This window comes from Urocampus carinirostris, chromosome 4 (assembly GCF_059441175.1).
Source record: "Urocampus carinirostris isolate Australia breed hairy pipefish chromosome 4, RoL_Ucar_1.0, whole genome shotgun sequence".
Lineage (NCBI taxonomy): Eukaryota > Metazoa > Chordata > Actinopteri > Syngnathiformes > Syngnathidae > Urocampus > Urocampus carinirostris.
This window is the reverse complement of record NC_142352.1, coordinates 45,426,290-45,447,797: the sequence shown is the minus strand read 5'-3', so window position 1 is coordinate 45,447,797 and position 21,508 is coordinate 45,426,290. Positions and strand designations below refer to the sequence as shown.

General features: G+C 42.4%; 1 non-coding gene across 1 annotated transcript; it reads right to left on the bottom strand.

Moving 5' to 3' along the window:
- Positions 1-7,997: 7,997 nt before the first annotated feature.
- Positions 7,998-8,070, bottom strand: trnav-aac (transfer RNA valine (anticodon AAC)). Its single transcript has one exon. It is a non-coding gene; the product is annotated as a tRNA-Val (tRNA).
- Between the last annotated feature and the right edge of the window lie 13,438 nt (positions 8,071-21,508).

Below are 21,508 nucleotides of genomic sequence, written 5' to 3'. Positions count from 1 at the left end.
CCTTAGAACATAATCCCACATTTTTGGGTTTGAATATGAACAAATATGACTGAATATTGTAGCCAATGTATGTTTTTACATATCTCAAATTATACGTATATACTAGTAAACATCTCTACCATCATTTTTCGTGCTCCTGAGTAGGTGTGCACTAATCATGGGCCAGGGCCCCCTCTGGCCCGTTGACCACATTTTAGTATCCTTACTTAAATGTTAGTATTTTAAAATTTTTAATGCGTTTTTTACATGATTACCATTTTTAAAATATCAAAATATGCAAATTAGCATGTTTCCTAAAGACATAACATACAAAAACAAAACACAAACACTAGAACAAAATTCCAAAAACAAAAAACAAGACACACACTAAAACAAAACAAAAACATGAAACAAAGCACATACATGTTAAGTTTCAGAAATGGGAAATCGGGAGATTTTTTTTCAACGCGATTATTATTATTATTATTATTTTAAAAGACAACAACAAAATTCGTTTTTCAATCTACTTTATTGTTATTTTATGTTTACATGTGATTATTACAATCTTTAATTATTCCAAATGTTCTTGTGTTCTTTAACATAGTCATATGTAGCACTCTTACTCGTCTGCTGCTCTCGAAGGAATGAAATCACGTGGAGTCCGAGATTATGATTGCCGAGTTTCGTTCAAAGCTTTTTCCGGTGCAGAACAGCGAAAAAGGCGATGATAAAGACTATGGATAATTCGGCTACATTTTAATCGGCAAACCTTTGTTCACATAAAAATTTCGGCGACCAAAAAAAAAAATGCAATTTTTAGAAATCGGTAGACGTTGCTCTCAGATCGGGAGAATCGTAGCCAAAGCTGTAGTCTCCCGACAAAATCGGGAGACTTAACAAGTGTGAAAACAAAACACGGAAAAAACAACAGAAAGTAAACAAAGACATAAAACACAAGCATAAAACTCAAAACAAAAAATGAATGTTACGTAGGGTACTATGTTTCTAAGAGGCCTGTAGGACCGCCATAGGCAGTACTTTAAAGACTGAGTGTTACCTTTGTGCATGCACAGTTTCAGAAGTGCATACAAAAATGAGGAATTCAGTCATCACACCTATGGTCAAGGAATGTCTTTGAATTCCGCAGGAGGGACCGAGGACCGGGTCAGGGAAACAGCCTGTGGAAGAGTTAGGTAGGGGCGTGGGGGCCCCACCTCAAGAGGGAAGTAGGGGCGTGGGGGCCCCCCATCCCTCAGGCGCTGGACACAGCCGCCGGCAGGGAAAAACAGCAGGGGAAAGGACAGGTAAATGTGTAAGGACCCCCAGAAAAAGTCATCAATCGCGACACACGGCGAATACCACAAAGACACAATCGCCTACCTAAATGGAGGCAAAGGCAAAAAAGTGAGCACGCCGTAACGGCAGCAGAAAAAAACAACCATACCAACACGCAGCTCCGACTAAATAGTCATGGCTACTAATCAGCAGGGAAAGCAAAGATCCAATGACACCACCCCCTCATCTAAAACCGTGTCATAATAGTCTGTAATAATAGTTTGCAATAGTCTTTCATCTGTGCAGCCCCTTTGAGACTCTTTGTGATTAAGGGCTATACTAATAATAATGACTTGACTTGACATGTGCTTTATAAATTAAGAGGTCCCTCGTATCCTTCTAATTTTTCTGTACGTTTAGAAATGTTTCCTTTTTTTAGGAGTTAGAATTACAAATATATTACAATAATGAATAGAATAAGTGAAAGTCGTGAGGTTTCAAACATTCAAAAAATTAATCATTACCTGACTCCATATTTGTCTTATCGCAGGTTATCAACTCGAAAATATAAAATATGTAATTGAAGATTTTTTAATTGTGTTTGCATTCTCCCATTTATGTTGTGTGTGCTCCACAAATGATAAAGTTTCGACCCCTTTGAACTACCCTATAATATGCGTAATTACCCTGGCCTAAACTATCCACCTACATTTTACTTAAAGGGACATAGTGTATTATTCTGTGTCTCTTAGAGGGGGAAAAAAGTCATTTTTTTAAAAAATATTGATTTATAATGATAAGCAAAATGCAAGAACTATCATATTAACATGTAATTGTCAAATAGTTCAAGATATTTGTATTTATTTTACATAACATGAGGCTAAATGAGAGAAAGCTGGCATGATTTCCCTAAAACTTTACGAGAGGCTGGGCAGAAAAAGGAAAATAACAACCTGAAGAGCCATTAAGGACCCAGAAGTGCTAAGCTGAGCTGAAAAAAAAATGGTTCTTTAAATCTAGTCAAAGACGTCACTGTAATGTTTCGTATTCGGTCAGAAAATTTCAAATTATTTGACATACGACTGATTCTTAAAGTAACGGGAAGAGTTAGTATTCCTGGAAACTACTTACTTTTACTATAGAGGAATACAATTACTATCTCTATTACTTATTTGAAGAAGTCGTAAGTAACTATAACTAACTACTATTTCAAAGTAGCATGCCCAACACTGAATACTACATAAGAGTCCCTTTAAGCTGCGATCCCAACACTTCTTTCTTCCGACTCTTTTCTAGATCCTTGTTGTCGGCTTTTTGTGCCGGACAATCTAATTGAGACTGATTTGCAAGGAGCTAATGTTGTTGCTTTATTTCGTGGTGCCAATGTAACAGCAGCCACTGCTGGGGTTAAGCTCTTTAAGAGTAGGTGAAGAGATTATGCACTTTATTATCTACATCTCTCTCTCTACCTATCTCTCTCTCTCTTTACCTCTCTCTCTGTCCGCCATGGGGCCTCGACGAAATTTAATACCACGTCTACAACAAGATAAGGCTTTCTTACGGACAGATTAACAATATGCCCATTGTTTGTCAGCCCCTTGCAGCCTTGCGTTGTCCATTGTGAAAAAGAAGAGTAAAGAGAGGAAAAGACTCTTCCAGTGTTAGGCACCTAAATAAAAAGACAACCAGAAAAAGAAAAGAGGAAGGAATTCGGCCACCTTCGATTGTCTCGCATGGCCGGGTTGAATACGGCGTCTGCTTCCCCCGGTAACCGGAGATGGAGGAAGCCTTGTCAGTGGCCAAATTGGCCCTCAAGCCCACTGACAAGGATTGTCAGCAAGTAGGGTGGAGGGACCCTAACCAGGCATGTCTGTTGCATGGGTCAGTCACTGGCAATTATGAGGGAGGAGGAGCAATCAAAACTTGCTGATAGCAAGGACTGTGTGCGCTGTGTGACGGCAAATACCCAAAGAAAATATGACTTCAAATACAGCAAGTACCACTCTGGTCACTGGTTACTTGCTAACCTAAGTACAGCCAAAGCACGTACGGATATGTTATTTAGCAAGGCATCTTAGAATAATAACCCTCTCTGACGACAATATTCTACACCAGTGACGCTTGATGCCATTCGTGTTAGGTGAGTCACAGGCAGATATACAAATAAAGCCACATAAAATGTATTATTAGGAATATATCAACTATAGCATAGAAAGAAAGGTTTATTGTGAATAGACACAACCAATTGTTATACACATTGCAGTTTTCAAATATTGATTGCATTTATCAACACACACACAAAAAAAACAGGGCTGTCTGGCCCTATGTAAAAAGGTAAATGCCCCTCCTTGTTAAATCACAGAGTAACATTGATTAACCAAACTTTTGGGAAAGCTGAGTTAAATTCCCACAGACCACACCCAAAATTGTTTGCCACCAACTGTGTTGAATGTAGAGATCACTGTAATGGAATCTGTTAGCCAAAAAGAAGTAGAGTACAACATCTCAAAAACACAATTGACACACCATCAAAAGAAATTACAGAAGAAATTGGGAAAAAAAAGTGACTGAAATCTATCAGTCCAGAAAAGGTCACAAAGCCGTTTCCAAGGTTGTAGGGCTCCGGTGAACCCCTGCTAGAGCCATTATCCACCCAATGGAGAAAACTGGGAACAGTGGCAAACCTTACCAGGAGTGTTCTACAAACTATGATTACTCCAAGAGTGTGACAACTGGTTGTCCAGAGGGTTACAAAAGAACCTCTAGTAACTTCCAAGGACTTGAAGGCCTTGCTGGTCTCAGTTAGGGTCAGTGTAAATGTGTATGTCTATGTACATTTGTGTGAGTATGATTTTATTTTCAAGCCATATGTATCTAATGTATGAAAAGAGTGATATATGGCCCTTGAGCCATAGGTTCCTGACCCCTGGTTTGGATATGGTAGGTATGACAAATGCAAAAAAGCACCGAAGTGAAAGTTCTGCTTACAATTCATTCTTTCACATAAAGCTGTTTTTTCTCAGTTTTCTTATAAATGAATACTTTCAACAAATTCCTCAATGTTCAACTGTTGATTACTAAAGAAGGGTAAGGCTAGAAACGAACTTTCTATGAAATTCAGATTTCAGATCTACTTTATTGTCATTCTAGTACAGGTGTATACAGAACGAAATGTCGATGCATCTGACCCCCACAGTTTCCTTGAATGTACAGATATAAATAAAGTTGTATTGTAATTGGCTACGTATAGTATTTTACCATAGTGCCGATAGTGCAAGAAGAGTAGCTAACCAGATGTGCAAAATGGGCAGTCAGGTTAACAAGTCAGGTACACAGTAACATTAACACTGTAACAATAACGCTGTAATTACAATAGTGCAGAGAGCAATGTGCAAGGAGTGGCAAGCTATAAAAAAAAACTGCCAGTAGTGCAAAAGTCAGATTAGCAGCCGTTTAGATTTAAGTTAACTATATGTTAGATTGACCATTTAACAGTCTAATGGCCAGGGGGACTAGACTATTGCGGAGCCTGGTGGTCCTGCACCGCACACTGCAGTACCTCTTCCCAGAGGCTAGCAGAGTGAACAGTCCATGATGGGGGTGAGAGGGGTCCCCGGTAATGTTTTTAGCATGGGATAGGCAGTGCTTCTGGCCAATGTCCTGAATGGAGGGAAGTGTAGTCCCGATTATTTTCTCTGCTGTCCTCGTTACCCTCCTCACACTACCCCAGTCGGTAGCGCTGCAGCCTCCACACCACACAGAGATACAGCTGGTCAGGATACTCTCTATGGTGCCCCTGTAGAATGTAATGAGGGAGGGTGGGGGCAGGTGGGCTCTCCTCATCCTCCGCAGGAAGTACAGGCGCTGCTGTGCCCTCTTAACCAGTGATGCAGTGTTTACGGACCAGGTGAGTTTGTTTGTAATGTGCACCCCTAGGAACTTGATACTGCTGACAACCTCCACAGCCTTGTTGTTGATGCAAAGTGGGGCATGGTTGGGCTGGTTTTTCCTAAAGTCGACAATGATCTCTTTAGTTTTGTCGACATTCAGGACCAGGCTGTTGTCCCTGCACCAGCCCACCAACTGCTCCACCTCCTCTCTGTAGGCCAGGTCGTTGTCATCCCTGATGAGGCCCACCACTGTTGTGTCGTCAGCATACTTCACGATGTGGTTTGTGGCGGACCTAGGGACGCAGTCGTGTGTCATCAAGGTGAACAGCAAGGGGCTTAGGACGCAGCCTTGGGGGGAGCCCGTGCTGAGGTAGATGACATCTGAACTGTTCTGACCTATCCGCACTGATTGGGGTCTGTCACAGAGGAAGTCCAGCAGCCAGTTCCGCAGGGGGGTGTTGAAACCCAGGAGTCTCATTTTGTCTACCAGATGTTGTGGGATGATGGTGTTAAATGCTGAACTGAAGTCCAGGAACAGCATCCGCACATGGGTGTTCTTCTCCTCTAGATGTGTCAGGCTCAGGTGAAGCGCAGAGGAGATGGCATCCCTGGTGGAGCGGTTTGTCCTGTAGGCAAACTGAAAGGGGTCGAATGAGGAGGGGAGACTGGAGGTGATGTGCTCTTTAACCAGTCTCTCAAAGCACTTCATTATGATAGGAGTCAGTGCAACGGGCCGGTAATCGTTGAGTGATAAGATCTGGGGTTTCTTTGGCACTGGGATGATGTTGGCAAATTTGAAGCATGATGGTACTTTGGCTTGGTCTAGCAAGGTGTTGAAAATGTCTGTTAGTACACAAGCCAGCTGATCGGCGCACTCCCTAAGTACCCGCCCCGGAATGTTGTCCGGGCCTGGAGCCTTCCTTGTGTTGACCCTTCTCAGGGTCTTCCTCACGTCAGATGAGTCCAGGTGGAGTGCTCTTTCGTCCTGATTTGGAACCGCTTTCGCTGCAGGGGTGCCGTTTTGTGCCTCGAACCTTCCAAAGAATTTGTTGAGGTCATTCAGAAAGTCCATGCTAGTGTTCTGCACTGGGGCGGTGGTTGGCTTGTAACTGGTGATGGCCTGAATGCCTTTCCACATATCCCTGGTGTTGGTTGTGCTGAGGAAACGTTCCTGGATTTTTTGACTGTGCGTTCGCTTTGCTAGTCTGATAGCCCGGTTCAGGTTAGCCCTCGCTGATAACAGCGCCTCCTTGTCACCAGATCTAAAGGCAAGGTTCCGTACTTTTAGTTGTTTTCGTATTTCAGCAGTCATCCAGGGCTTCTGATTGGCACGGGTGCATATAGTTTTGTTATTGCTGACGTCTTCTGCGCATTTACTGATGTAGGCTGACACAGAAATGGCGTACTCATCTATATTTATTTTGTTGTTGTAAGTGGCAGCCGATTTAAACATGTCCCAATCAGTGCAATCAAAGCAGTCCTGTAGTGCCTCCATTGCCCCCTCAGACCACACCCTCACCTGCTTCACTGTAGGTTTTTCTCTGGTCAGCAGGGGCTTGTATGCTGGAATTAGCATAATAGAAAGGTGATCTGATGAGCCAAGATGGGGGCGGGGGGCTGCTTTATATGCACCTTTGATGTTTGTGTAGGCCAGGTCTAATGTGTTCCTACCTCTTGTAGCAAAGTTTACATGCTGATGGAAATGCGGGAGAACTGTTTTCATATTGGCCTGGTTAAAGTCCCCCGCCGCAATAAAAATGCACTCGGAGTAAGCATGCTGCAGTTCACTCACAGTTCGGTAGAGAACGTCCATTGCCTCCTTCGTATTAGCGCTGGGGGGCACGTACACGGCAGTAATGATGGTCGCGCTAAACTCCCTCGGTAGGTAGAATGGTCTGCAGATCACCGTCAAAAGTTCAATGTCTCGTGAGCAGTGTTTCGATATTATCTTCGCATTTTTACACCAGTTGTTGTTGGTATAAATGCATAGACCGCCCCCCTTGCTTTTGCCGGTGAGCTCGCCGCTTCTATCAGCGCGGAAAGCAGTTAGCCCCACAATGCTAACAGCGTCATTCGGGATAGATGAGTTTAGCCATGTCTCCGTCAGAATTAAAGCACAACAGTTCGTCAATTCGCGGTTCGATGTAAATTCCACTTGTATGTTGGTCCAGTTTGTTGTCCAGGGAGCGGACGTTGGATAGGAAAATGGATGGTAGAGGCGTTTTGAAGGGTTTAGCCTTCATCCGAGCCGTTAGCCCGGCCCGACAACCTCGTTTCCTTCCCCGGTCACAGCGCTTCCGCTTGCCACTTTTACTCGCTGCTTTGTCGGCCGCTGCGTTCTGTTGACGTAGCACTCCGAGGCTAAATAAACACTCCAGAGTGATCGTCGAAATTTGCGCTGGATTTCTGGATGTTCGCATATCCAGCAAAAAACTGCGATCGTATATTAATCTACAGTTAGAGTTGTCTTTGTTCGCCCTCATAAACTGAGTCGAAGATTGGGGTTTTTGACTAGAATGTGAGAAACTGTCGGGAGCAGATCCAGCCGCCGCCATAGAGGGCGCCGCCATTTTGAAGCGTTTTTGTAAATGAAATGAAATGATCTGCATTTATATAGCTCTTTTCAAGTCAATGACTTCCCAAAGGGCTTTACAATGTGCTCCACATTTCCCAATAGCGGCCTTGTATTGCAGCCATGTAAGACGCTAACCTGCTCATTGGGGGTATTAGGGGTTCAGTGTCTTACCCAAGGACACTTCGACATGTAACACGGACAAGCCGGGATTCGAACTGGGATCCCTTGACGAGCGCTCTACCTCCTGAGCTACTGCCGCCCCAAAAGTGAATCCAGTATGTTTCCACCTGGTTTCGAACCAGGGACCTATCGCGTGTTAGGCGAGCGTGATAACCACTACACTATGGAAGCAGCTTCTATCTAATAAAAGATCAGTGTTGAAGCTTTGTTTCCATGTGTTTTCCTCATGCTGTGGTTTTTGAGTTTTTCCTCGCCCGCATGCCGGTTTCAGATCAGGGGATAGTTTCATTGTGGCCTGTGCAGTCCTTTAAAACAGTTTGTGATTAAGAGCTATACAAATACATGTGACGTGACTTTACATTTCCTATGTCCTATGTCTATATAGCTAGAGAACAACATTTTCTGCAGGCCTTCATTAATGAGTCACAACGGCTAAAATCTCATTTGAGAGGGACGTCTATCTTTAAATGAGTTATTCCCTGACGTGTGAAAGACGCTCGACTTGAACGTTACCACGGATTTCAGACAATTGGTTGAAGGAGGGAAAGATGAAGCGACCACATCCGTCTTTTCTGGTTTGCACCAGCTCCTCTCCTAAAGTCACATGGTGACAGTTGACAGCTGTTTTGCCTTTAATAAGATTAGACTAAAGAAATTAGTTGGACCCTGCCTAATCTGTCATTTAATAGAGGGGGCCACCTGGGTCTTGCTTTATCCTCCACTGTGAATAATTGACTAATCAAAGAGGGTTTGATTCATATTCGTGGAATAGGACATAGAAGGATGATGGTCCTGAATGGTAAATAGTATTCAGTCTTTGTTAAGGCTTGCTCATTTTTAAGAAGTTTAAAGGCTAAGAGTGTTTTTAAATCGAATATAGTACTGTGAAATATATTTGCCCCTTCCTGATTTTTGTGGTTTTTGCACATTTAACACTCACAAATATTGTAGATTCTCAAACCAAATTTGATATCACAAGACAAGACAAGATGCAGTTTTGAAATGTTGATTGCATTTATCAAGAAAAAAAAAACATTGGCCCTATGTGAAAAAGTAATTGCCCTCCTGAAACTAATTGCGAGTTGGGCCACAGTTGGCAGCGATGACAGAAATTAAACGTTTACGATGATTGGTAATGAGTCTTTTACAAAGTTGTAGGGCACAGGTGTCAAACAGGCGGCCCACGGGCCAAATCAGGCCCGCCAAGGGATTGAACCCGGCCCGCGTGACAACACTCAGAGAAGCGCAAGAGAAAAACGAGCTGCAGGTTAAAATATGTCAAATATGTTGCAAAAGCCAGGTGCCTCTAATAAAGACACTGTACTTGTATTTCTTTCTCTCTCTCTCCCTCTCTTTTCCACCCCTTTTCTCCCACTCTCTTTCTCTCTGTCTCATTCACTCTCTGTGTCTCTCTTTTTCTCTTCCTTTGTTGCTCTAGGTCTCTTTCTCTGTGTCTTTTTAACTTATTTTGCTCTAACTTCCTTTTTTCCTTTTCTCTCTTTTCTCTTTCTCTCTTCCTACCCTTTGTGCTTACTTTTCTCTCCTTCTGTCTTTCTATTTCTCTTTGGATTTCTTTCTTCCTCTCCCTTTCTTTTCCCCCTCTCTCACAACTTTTTTCTTTCTTTGTCCCGCCCTCTCTCCTTTTCCCTCCCTCTTTCTCTTATTTCTTTATCCCTCTTTTTCTTTCTCTTTAATCTACTAGTCCGGCCCCCGACAGAATGTTTGTTCTATCGTGTGGCCCCCAAGTTAAAATGAGTTTGACTCCCCTGTTGTAGGGGAACATGTTTCAAATCCACCATATTAGAGTGCTTCTTAGCATGAACTGCCCGTTTAACGTCACACTAGAGCATATTAATTGGATCTAAATCCAGACTTTGCCACCCCGGAACCTACATTTTGCTTACAAATATTCAAACAACATAGGAATCATGAAGGGGGCAAATACTTTTTCACGGCACTGTAGTGGTACTGATTCTTAAGGAATTGATTTGTATGAAGGCTGTTTTTAAACAGAACAGTTTGTAAGTGGAATGGTTCACCCATTCTAAGGTGCCCAGAAGTCAAACATCCATCCATCCATTATCCGCACCGCTTATCCTCAGTATGGTCGTGGGGGTGCTGGAGTCCATCCCAGCTATCTTCGGGCAGTGGGCAGGGTACACCCAGAACTGCTTGCCAGCCAGTCGCAGGGAACAAAATGACAGACAACCATTTGCTTGCTACGGACAATTTGGACCAGCCAATCAACCTGACATGCATGTTTTTGGAATGTGGAAGCCAGATTGCCCGGAGGAAACCCACACAGGCACGGGGAGAGTATGCAAACTCCACACGGGGAGTCCGCGGTAGCTGGACTTGAACCCTGAATCTCTGCACCGTGGGGCTGAGCGCTAACTACCCAGCCGGACGTCAAATATAATTTTCATGAATTAGAAACGATTCATCAAATAATAGAATATGTTCGCTTACCTTCATGGCCGCTAGGCTAGAAAGAGAAATTCAGACGGAGGGGGTGGAGGAGTAGTATCCTTCATCGCAAACAGCATACCTCTTTTTCAAAATAAAGTTTTGGAATAGACACTGACCAAAACTTCTCGATAGCTGACAGGAACCAAGAGAAAATGCTAGGCGGAGAGTCTCCTACCTCTCCTAGCCATTGGAAAGGTGGGAGTATATATATATATATATATATATATATGTAACGGGTGTAATAATAACTTTTATTTTATTGAAATTCCTGCTAAAATATGTGTATAGTTTTTGGTAAATGTCCTGCAATGCTGAGTCCAACAGTGCCATCTGCTGGTATGGGGTGGGGTTTGGTTTTGGCTTCTAACATGTGACCAGGAGGCGGGGTTTTGTCAGTTTAACCAGAGTACTACAAAGGTAAGACATATCTTTTGGTGCTCCACAAAATAAGTTAATTTTAAACTTTATAACCCCAGCTGACAAATCTCTCACCATGCATAGTAATGTGATTGATATTGTCGAGCTGTTTAGGTTTATTTTCGTTTTGTTTCTGTTTTACTAAATCTTAATTCCCCTTGTAGAGATCAAAGAGATCAGACCCAGCAGAAAAAGCTAATGTTGTGACTCATCCATTTGCAGGTAAATTGTACCCATTTTTATACTCATTATTGTTTTTATTCCTATTTTTTCATATACATTAAAAAAGGATGATGTTGGTTAAAATTCAGAGTAAAGAAAAACATGTTGAATTCATTGTAAACGTTAAAAATCCACTATACGATCTCTTGTTAAAAGTATCTTGTTAAAATGCATAGATTTATAAATGTATTGTGATATTCTAAAATGTATTTTCTGTAAAGTGAAAAGACAGCTCTTTGATATGCTTTGTTGTCAGTTTAACCAGAGTACTACAAAGAGATCAAAGAGATCAGACCCAGCAGAAAAAGCTAATGTTGTGACTCATCCATTTGCAGAACTGTAATAATAAAAACCTCATCATCCAGTCCAGCGTGAATGTGGATCTTTGGTGGGACACGTACAACGCGGTTACATTGGTGCCGTGACCCGTGACTTCTATCAAACTCTCCGAACCGAGGACTGTCCTACCTGCCACATTGTTTCATGATGCCATCAGCTCACAGTATTTAAAATTGCTATACAGTGACGTGTTACGCAGGCTCCTGATTTATTTTGTGATTTTGACTCATTTACATATTTGAAACATGTTTAATCAGAGCACGAGTGACATTTCTGAGGGTGTAGCTGATCAGATGACAAATGTTATTCAGGAGATAGGACATACATTGGCTGATAGCATTTTCTCACGTATACAGTCACACAATACAGTAGCTCCTAGCGCTGCTGCCACACAAGATGTAGCAAACACATTGAGTAAGCCAGGTTATGTGTCAGATGTAACACAGGTTCAGGTGGTTACACAGAGAAAGGTTAAAGAACCACCATCATTTAATGGGGATGGCTCAGACTCAATAAAATTAAATGAGTGGGAAGATCTAATGAAGACATTTATTAAGAAGAGTAATGTGAGACTTGAAGAGCAAGCAGAGGAAATCCAAATGCATTTGAGAGGAAAAGCTAAAGATGTAGTTAGGTTTGGCATTAGAAACAGTAATATAGACGTCTATACCCGCCCTGACATGATTTATAGTCTCCTCAGGAAACACTTTAGCTGTACCAAGTACTCTGCTGTCCCTTTAGCTGACTTTTATTCAACTTTGCCCAAACACCAGGAGGACCCCTATGACTACTGGCTGAGACTAAACAGAGCAGCTGACCTTGCCTCTGAGTGCTTGAGTGAGCAGGGCAAAACATTTGACAACCCTGAAATAGAGGTCACTCGCATGTTTATTAGGAACTGCCCATGCAAGGAACTGGCACTCACTTACAGATCAAAAACCATCGAAAAGTGGTCAGCATGTGAGGTACTAGAGGTGCTGAATGAATACCACGCTGAGAAGAGCTACAAAGCAGATTCCCTACAACAACCTGCGAATAGAGCGGAAATTGCCGTACACAAAGCTGAGGTGAACCATGGTCCAACCCTCATGCACGAGCCACCTCAGACTTCGAGCCCACAGTATGTCTCTCTAACGGACGTTATTAGTATGTTGGAGAAGGTTCTGATACGTGTTACCTCAAACCAGTTTCAAGGGAGAAGGCGAGCTCCAACCAGGCGACCTGGAGACAGCATAAATGGTTTCACTGCCAAGCCATGTATCATTTGCAAAGAAGTCGAACACAGTGCTCTCTCTCATTGCCGAGACAAAAATCTTTGCTTTCACTGCCATGCCCCAGGGCATTCTCGACGTGATTGTCCAGTGACGAAAGTTGTCCCGCTGCCTCAGGGAAACTAACTGATCTGCGCTTAGGGGAGAACAGTGCAGATCAACTGAGTATACCTCCCACCACTAATGTGAAGCCTGACATGCAAGACAATAAATCAATTTATGAGTTGTATAGCAACAAGATACCTCCATCGAAGAAGCTGATCTTTCAGGGGTTTCAGAGAATAGCGGAGACTGACGAACTGTTTTACACACCTGTACTTGTGCAAGAAGGCCCCACTTTCAGAGCGCTGTTGGACAGCGGGTCGATGGCTTGTACAGTAAGTGAGGACACAGCTAAGTACCTCCTGCAGCAATTCCCTGATATGATGAGTTACACGGCCGATGATTATGTCATTGTAGGCTGCGGTGGACACCAAGTTTCTCCCAGAGATATGTACGACATTCACGTCACAGTTTACGGGTGCCAAATGATAATACCAGTAATGGTGGTGCCAGGCCAGACAGAACAGATGATCCTTGGCAGCAATGCCATCAAATATATTTTGACTCAATTGAAAAGTACTGATGGCTATTGGAGATTAGTTTCCACTCCTGACAACGGTCTGTCCGATAACCACAGTCAATTCCTGTCAATGCTTTCCAACACAGAGAGATGGAGAGGTGATTGCATTCCAGACAAGGTAGGGACAGTAAAGATCAAGAGTTGCGTGACGCTGAATCCACGGACCGAGTACGTTATTTGGGGCAAGTTACCTGAGTTGGCCGGGGCATCAGCGGGCAGCACAGTGGTCGTTGAGCCAACCCAATCTAAGGCTGCGCCCAGACAAGTCCTTGTCGGACGAGTTGTTACTCCACTCTGGGGAGATGGATGGGTGCCTGTTAAAGTCTTTAATCCCACGGACAGAGTTGTGGTGCTGAGAAGAAACAGGAAAATTGCAGATGTGTCTCCTTGTATCGCAGCGGAAGACCTGCCCAATGCAGAGGAGGTCAAGTGCAACGTGCAGAGTGTACAGAGCAAAGAGGTCCGACCCAGGTCAGAAGAGGACATGATGCGTGCATTGGAAGCTCTGGGACTGCAAGACATTGACCTGAAGTCATGTGAGGTTTCGCTGCAGTGTAAAGACAAGCTCCTTCATATCATCGAACAATTCGAGTCAATCTTTTCTCGCCATAAGATGGACTGTGGAGAGGCCAAAGAGTTTGTACATCGTATCCACCTTGTTGATGATAAGCCGTTCCGTCTACCTTACAGACGTATACCACCAAGTCAGTATGAAAAACTGAGGACGACTCTGAACGAGATGGAAGAGAAAGGAATTATTCAGAAGTCGACTAGCGATTATGCATCTGCGCTTGTTCTCATATGGAAGCGGAATGGAGAACTAAGGGTATGTACTGATTTCAGAAGGCTTAATGCAAGAACCATAAAGGATGCCTACCCACTACCGCATCAAGCTGATGCTTTGGCCGCACTTGGGGGAAATGCCTTTTTCTCCACAATGGATCTGACGTCAGGCTACTACAATGTCCCCTTGCACCCTGACGACAAAAAGTACACGGCATTCTCCTCACCATTCGGCCTTCACGAGTACAACCGGCTCCCTCAGGGACTTTGCAACAGCCCAGCAACATTTATGAGGATGATGATGTCAATATTTGGTGATCAGAATTTCATGAGCCTATTATGTTACCTCGACGATCTGATGGTGTTTGCCCCCACAGAGGAAGTTGAACTCCAACGCCTGCAGATGGTGTTTACTCGCCTTAAGGAACACAACCTCAAGCTCGCACCCAAAAAGTGTTTTTTCCTCAGACGGACTGTGAAATTTCTTGGGCATGTCATCAGTGAGGATGGAATTCGGACTGACCCCGAGAAAGTGAGAGCGATAAATGACGTACAAGTCACTGATCTAATGGAGTCGGATGGCAAGACGCCATGCCCTAGTAAAATCAGATCTTTTCTAGGCATGGTGATGTATTTCCAAAGCTTCATTGAAGCATGTTCTGCGAAGGCAAAACCTCTGTTCAGGCTCACATCTGAATCTGGTGACAAGCATAAGCGCAAGAGAGCCCGCAAGAAAGGTCAAGTGAAGCTGACGCCTGCAGATTGGTCCGATGCATGCCAGAACGCCTTTGAAACACTGAAGCACGACCTCGTGACAGGTGTCACTCTGGCCCACCCAGATTTTGATGCGCCGTTTATTCTGGCTGTCGACGCATCCTTTGATGGGATTGGAGCAGTCCTGTCACAGCTGCCACCTGGTGGAAAAGTAGCCAGACCAGTCGCCTTTGCAAGTAAGACGCTCTCTCGCTCCCAGCTCAACTACCCTGCACACAGGCTCGAATTTCTTGCCTTGAAATGGGCGGTATGTGATAAATTCAGCCATTGGTTGAAAGGAAGACACTTTACCACGTGGACCGACAATAACCCACTTACATACATTTTGACCAAACCAAGACTTGATGCGTGTGAACAGCGGTGGGTAGCGAAGCTAGCTGCATACAATTTTGACCTGAAGTACATTCCCGGCCCAAAGAACATCGTAGCCGACGCTCTGAGCCGTGAGCCATTTGTACGGTCATGTGTGGGTCATCGCCTTGTTACCGAGCCCTATACTTCGCTCTTGGACCAAGTCAACAGGGTGAACAACAGTACTGTGCAAGAGGTGTTCAGAGTATCCAACAATTGTCACGCTGTTGTAGACGAGAGTGCTGGGACATCAGACGAGTCAGTAAAAAGGGCAATTCCATCAGGCTCCAATGGTTCTGTGACATCAGAAGAGGTTGCTGCTGTCTTCAGTGCTCAGTCCACTGGTGGCGTGGGTCAAGTGATGGGAACAGACGCCAACTTCAATCTTCTGCAGAAGGGAGATCAGTCAACGGCACTCCCACAGAGTCAGCTTGTTGGTTTACAAGAACAGGACAACACAATAAGCAGGACCATGTACTTTGTGCATAGACACAAGAGACCTACCAGGCGTGAGAGAGCTGTCGAGTCGCCTAGTGTGATGAAACTACTGAAGCATTGGAGCAGACTCACCATACAGAATGGCATGCTCTACAAAATAAGGAAAGATCCTCACATGGCCAAGAAAATCTTCCAGTTTGTGGTGCCTGATTCATTGAAACAGAAAGTCCTTCAAGGTTTACATGACTCAGCAGGTCACCAAGGCCAGAACCGTACTTTGTCTCTGGTGAGGCAACGATTCTTCTGGAATGGCATGGAACGTGATGTTGTGAATTATGTCAAATCCTGTCAGCGCTGTGTAGTAGGGAAAACACCGGAACCACACAACCGTGCACCACTCAAGAACATAGTCACCTCTGAGCCTATGGAGTTGGTCTGTATAGACTTTTGGACTGCTGAGCAAGAGAACAAGTCTGTAGATGTCCTGGTCGTAACTGATCATTTCTCCAAGATGGCGCACGCCTTCCCTTGCAGAAATCAAACCGCCAAACAAGTTGCTCGCCGTCTGTGGCAGGATTTCTTCCTTGTCTATGGTTTCCCACGGCGTATCCACTCTGATCAGGGAGCTAATTTTGAGAGCAAACTGATCAAAGAGCTTCTAGAGATGGCAGGGGTGCAGAAATCCCATACCACTCCGTACCACCCCATGGGAAATGGCATCGCAGAACGATTCAACCGAACATTGGGAGATATGATCAGAACCCTTCCCCCTCAGCCCAAAGCAAAGTGGCCACAAATGCTGCAGCAGCTCACATTCTGCTATAACTGCACAGAGCATGAGACAACAGGGTTTGCACCGTTTTACCTAGTGTTTGGTAGGATCCCTCGTCTCCCTGTCGATGTCATGTTTCACCATGCTAATACCAATGATGCTGTTGTCAGCTACTCTGACTTTGTACGCCATCTGAAGAAAGATCTACATGAAGCTGCTCAAATTGTACAGAGGAATACTCTCAGAGAACAGACTCGTCATGCCAAGCTGTACAACCGTAGGGCCAAAGGATCACCTCTCGTCGTGGGAGACCGGGTGTTGATCGCCAACAGAGGTGTCCCGGGGAAACGCAAAGTTGCAGATAAGTGGGAGTCAACCCCGTATGAAGTCATATCAGTCAAGCCTGATCTCAATGTCTACAGAGTCAAGGATTGTCTGACGGGCAAAGAGAAGGTAGTTCACAGGAATTTGCTGCTCTCTGTTAGCTTCTTGCCCTGTGAGGATGATCTGGCCAGCGAATCTGAACACTCAGAGTCTGACGCTGCTATGCATGGAAGTGATGTATGCCCTGATTTACCTGACGCGGTTGAAGACAGTGATGTCCGTACAGTAAACTGGGTGATACAGGCAGGTGAAGAGCAAGTTCATCCAGAGGTAGAGGATAACTCACTAGAGAGCAGATCTGATGCCCAGTCCGACTCTCGCAGTGTTGATACATCCAGTCGAGGAAGTCAGCACATCCCCAAACAAGATGTTGACCATACTTCAAGTGACAATACGGAAAGCCCATCACAGTGCTCTGAAAACATGATCCCTTTGGGTATGGGTCTCCCAGACGAGACCCCATTGAACACTGACCATCTGGACGCAGACTCCCCTGATACTGACTGTTTAGACTTGACTGCCCCAGACCTTCAAGCTCAGGTTATTTGTGCTCAACCTAACCGTTATGGTCTTAGGGTCCGCCAGTCCATCAGGCCTCCTAGTCGTCTTATTTGTCAGATGAATGACCATGTGGTAGGTGACAATCATCTGTCCGCAATATCTGCAAGTTCCTAGTTTAAGTTCAGTAGAGATGCACTTTCAGTTTGAGTAACAAAGCTTGAGTAAGAAACAAGAATTGTGCCTATGTGAGCACATACAACTACAGGAACAATGTTTGATATTTCAGAGATGTAACAGGCATCTTTGAGTCTGTGCTTAGTTAGGAGTTTGCTCGCCTCCTTTCTTTTCACACTCCTTTTTGGGAGAGTTTTAGAACTGACATGCACTTCAGTTTGTTCCTTGTAATACTGTACCAGTTTTCGTGTCCTCTTTTTCATCAGTATTTGCCTTTTTGGCATGTGATTTTTTTTTCTGTTTAGTGTAGCACTCCCATATTTAGCAGAATTTCAGGGGGGTGTATGTAACGGGTGTAATAATAACTTTTATTTTATTGAAATTCCTGCTAAAATATGTGTATAGTTTTTGGTAAATGTCCTGCAATGCTGAGTCCAACAGTGCCATCTGCTGGTATGGGGTGGGGTTTGGTTTTGGCTTCTAACATGTGACCAGGAGGCGGGGTTTTGTCAGTTTAACCAGAGTACTACAAAGGTAAGACATATCTTTTGGTGCTCCACAAAATAAGTTAATTTTAAACTTTATAACCCCAGCTGACAAATCTCTCACCATGCATAGTAATGTGATTGATATTGTCGAGCTGTTTAGGTTTATTTTCGTTTTGTTTCTGTTTTACTAAATCTTAATTCCCCTTGTAGAGATCAAAGAGATCAGACCCAGCAGAAAAAGCTAATGTTGTGACTCATCCATTTGCAGGTAAATTGTACCCATTTTTATACTCATTATTGTTTTTATTCCTATTTTTTCATATACATTAAAAAAGGATGATGTTGGTTAAAATTCAGAGTAAAGAAAAACATGTTGAATTCATTGTAAACGTTAAAAATCCACTATACGATCTCTTGTTAAAAGTATCTTGTTAAAATGCATAGATTTATAAATGTATTGTGATATTCTAAAATGTATTTTCTGTAAAGTGAAAAGACAGCTCTTTGATATGCTTTGTTGTCAGTTTAACCAGAGTACTACAAAGAGATCAAAGAGATCAGACCCAGCAGAAAAAGCTAATGTTGTGACTCATCCATTTGCAGAACTGTAATAATAAAAACCTCATCATCCAGTCCAGCGTGAATGTGGATCTTTGGTGGGACACGTACAACGCGGTTACATATATATATATATATATATATATATATATATATATATATATATATATATATATATATATATATATATATATATGGCTCTATGGCGTTTTTCTAAGAATGTTTGCAAATAATAAAAGATTGGGGAGAAAATATATTTTTATTTTATAATGGTTTCTGTAGGTAGGACAAACATGACACAGAAACGTTTTCCGTTTTCAAATGGTGTAAAATAGGTGCATTTGAACTATTTCGCCACATTTCTTGTTTGTTCTTGTTTTGTTCTCTCCTGTCTTTCCTGTGTTGGAGTGTAGTGCAAGCTCTGCCCCTTTTAAATGGGTAGAATTACAATATAACTCAAACTATCTATACTCCCCCAATTTCAACACAAAAGTCACTTCAAACGGCTGATAATACAATCCTGACATAGGCGCTTTTTAGTAATAAGTAGCTGTTTTTCTTAAGGGATTTCTGATTTTGGTCAGTAAGTATTTTGAATGACACTTAAGGATATTACACATGTTTTGTTGCCAAGGATGAGTGAATGATTTGGTATCAAAACAGAGAGAAGAGGATGCTGTTGCGTTTTACCCATGCAATAACTTGTAATATTTGTACAGAAATCAAACTTAAACTGTATTCATTCGAATTGATTTAGCTTTTTAAAAAGGTTGCTGTCTTATTTTTATGAATGTATGCCACATTTTATTGCGCTCTTTTTGTTTCCCAGATAAGCAGCACTTTATGTACGTTGCATTTTGATTTTTTTTCCGGATTCTCAAAATAAAAATGAAATTAAAAATGTTATTTCTTTATTGTATTTCTTTAATTTTATCATGGCAATGAAAAATACTGTGATTAATTGATATTGTAATGAACTTAAAGTTGAGGTGGTATCCTACAACTGAGTAGTCACGTGGTGCCTCATTCTCCACAGGATGCACCGCAATCAACGTAGTCATTTAAATAATAGGCTAATACAGCTATCATAGATACATACAGGATGTTTTGCATTCATTATAAGCCTCATATAAGCTCATGTAAGCAGATTTTTTTCAGTGTTTTTTTTCATCAAATATGGCTCTTTTAACATTTTGGGTTGTTGACCCTTGGTCTGGGGAATTCACCCATTTTTGCACATGATTCTTTGACAATAGTGAAGCCAAAAAGTCAGCGGCAAGCAAGCGGAACCTTTTTATTTGGGGTGAGCTGCATAATAAGGCGCAAATCAATGAGGCAGCCCTGGGCTTGGGCCACTGCCCAGAAAGCAGTTTGTGAGCGAGTCTCACCTTACCCCTGTGCATTGGCTGAAAGGAAGCCCTATTATGACTGTAGCGCACTCACCCTGACACCTTTCCTTTTTCCTCCTGGATGCCTCCGCACGCTGTCTTCCCTAGCAGCTTCTTCTTTTCCAACATTATTTTTTGTGGCCCTTTTTTTTTCTCTTCACTCTCACCAAATCAAGACATTGCCATCATGGTCTGCGCACTATGGAGGCTCGATCCTGCCATATGTATAAATACATGTATGGATGAAATAACACCTAAAAGTATATGCCATTAAAGCAGGGTTGTCAAACTCAATTGCACAAGGGGCCAAAATTCAAAACACACTTAAGGTCGCGGGCCAACCAGGATAAACATTTATAGAACACACTTAAACTGAATGTTTTTGGAACATAAATATGTATAAAAACAGACAAGAATATTAAATTTAAACCTTAAATCACGTATACAGTATTTATTATTTTGCTGTAAATAAAAATATCTTGTTAAATTATACAACTTAAACAACTTAACATTAAAATAACATTCAAATTCCTTTGCTCCTATGTCAATGTATATATTAAAAAAAACGTAAATATCCCAAAAGATTTTGCTCTCCTTACTATATCTCCTGTCAAAAGTAGAAATATGAAAATGCTACACAAATTATTTTGTAAAAACGTCACAACTTTCTGAGAAGAGGGAGCATGATGTGCTTAGCTTTGGCGCAGACGGAGTAGGGCGAGAGATGGGAGGGAGTGCTTGCTCTTTTTGCATAGCTCCACCCATCCCTCCCACTCACCCAATCAAATAACTTTAAGTTCTCTTCCTGTGCTTTGGCGTATTTACAATTTGTTCCGTGGATTCATCAAAAGGTATCCGAAAACTGAACACAGATTATATAGTGAGCTTTTATATAAAGGATTCTTTAGCGTTGTACAGCCAAAACGAGTTTTTTTTTGTGTGACACCTTGACTGTAAATCGTAGTGAAAACGTGCCCTATATATTCTGAAAAGTACTGCTCAGTAATTCAGCTTTGGTTTGGCATTGCGTGTATATGAAACAGGATCAATGGCTCAAGTTTTGAACGAGATGGAGAAAATTTGCATGCAATTAAATTTGTCTCTGAACCATAGGTACTTATAGAAAGAGCCATATCTGGCTCGCGAGCCATAGGTTTCCGACCCCTGGTATATAGTATAAGTATACGTCATATATGAAGGAATAACAATAATGTAAAATGGTCTACGATTGATTACACGGTGGGCCGGACGTGGCCCGCGGGCCGGGAGTTTGACACATGTGCATTAGTATATGAACACTTATATAAATCACGTAATACCTGAATATTTGATATAAATGCAATTTATTTATATATGTATGCATTTTGTAGTTTATTTTGTGATTTATTTATCGAAGAACTCATTTTTCCAATCATTTTATCATGCATTTTATTGTGTTTTTGTTTATTGAAATGAGGGTGCATGTCAAACTGGCTGAGCTTTTTCAACTACGGGTTGGGAAAATATGTGACAAAATACACCACAAAATAAATGACAAAATAAATGACATCATGAATATAAAAATAAATGACACAATAATTGACAAAATACACCACAAAGTATATGTCAAAGTAAATTGTATAATGAATAACAAAATACATATTAAAACATGAAAGAAA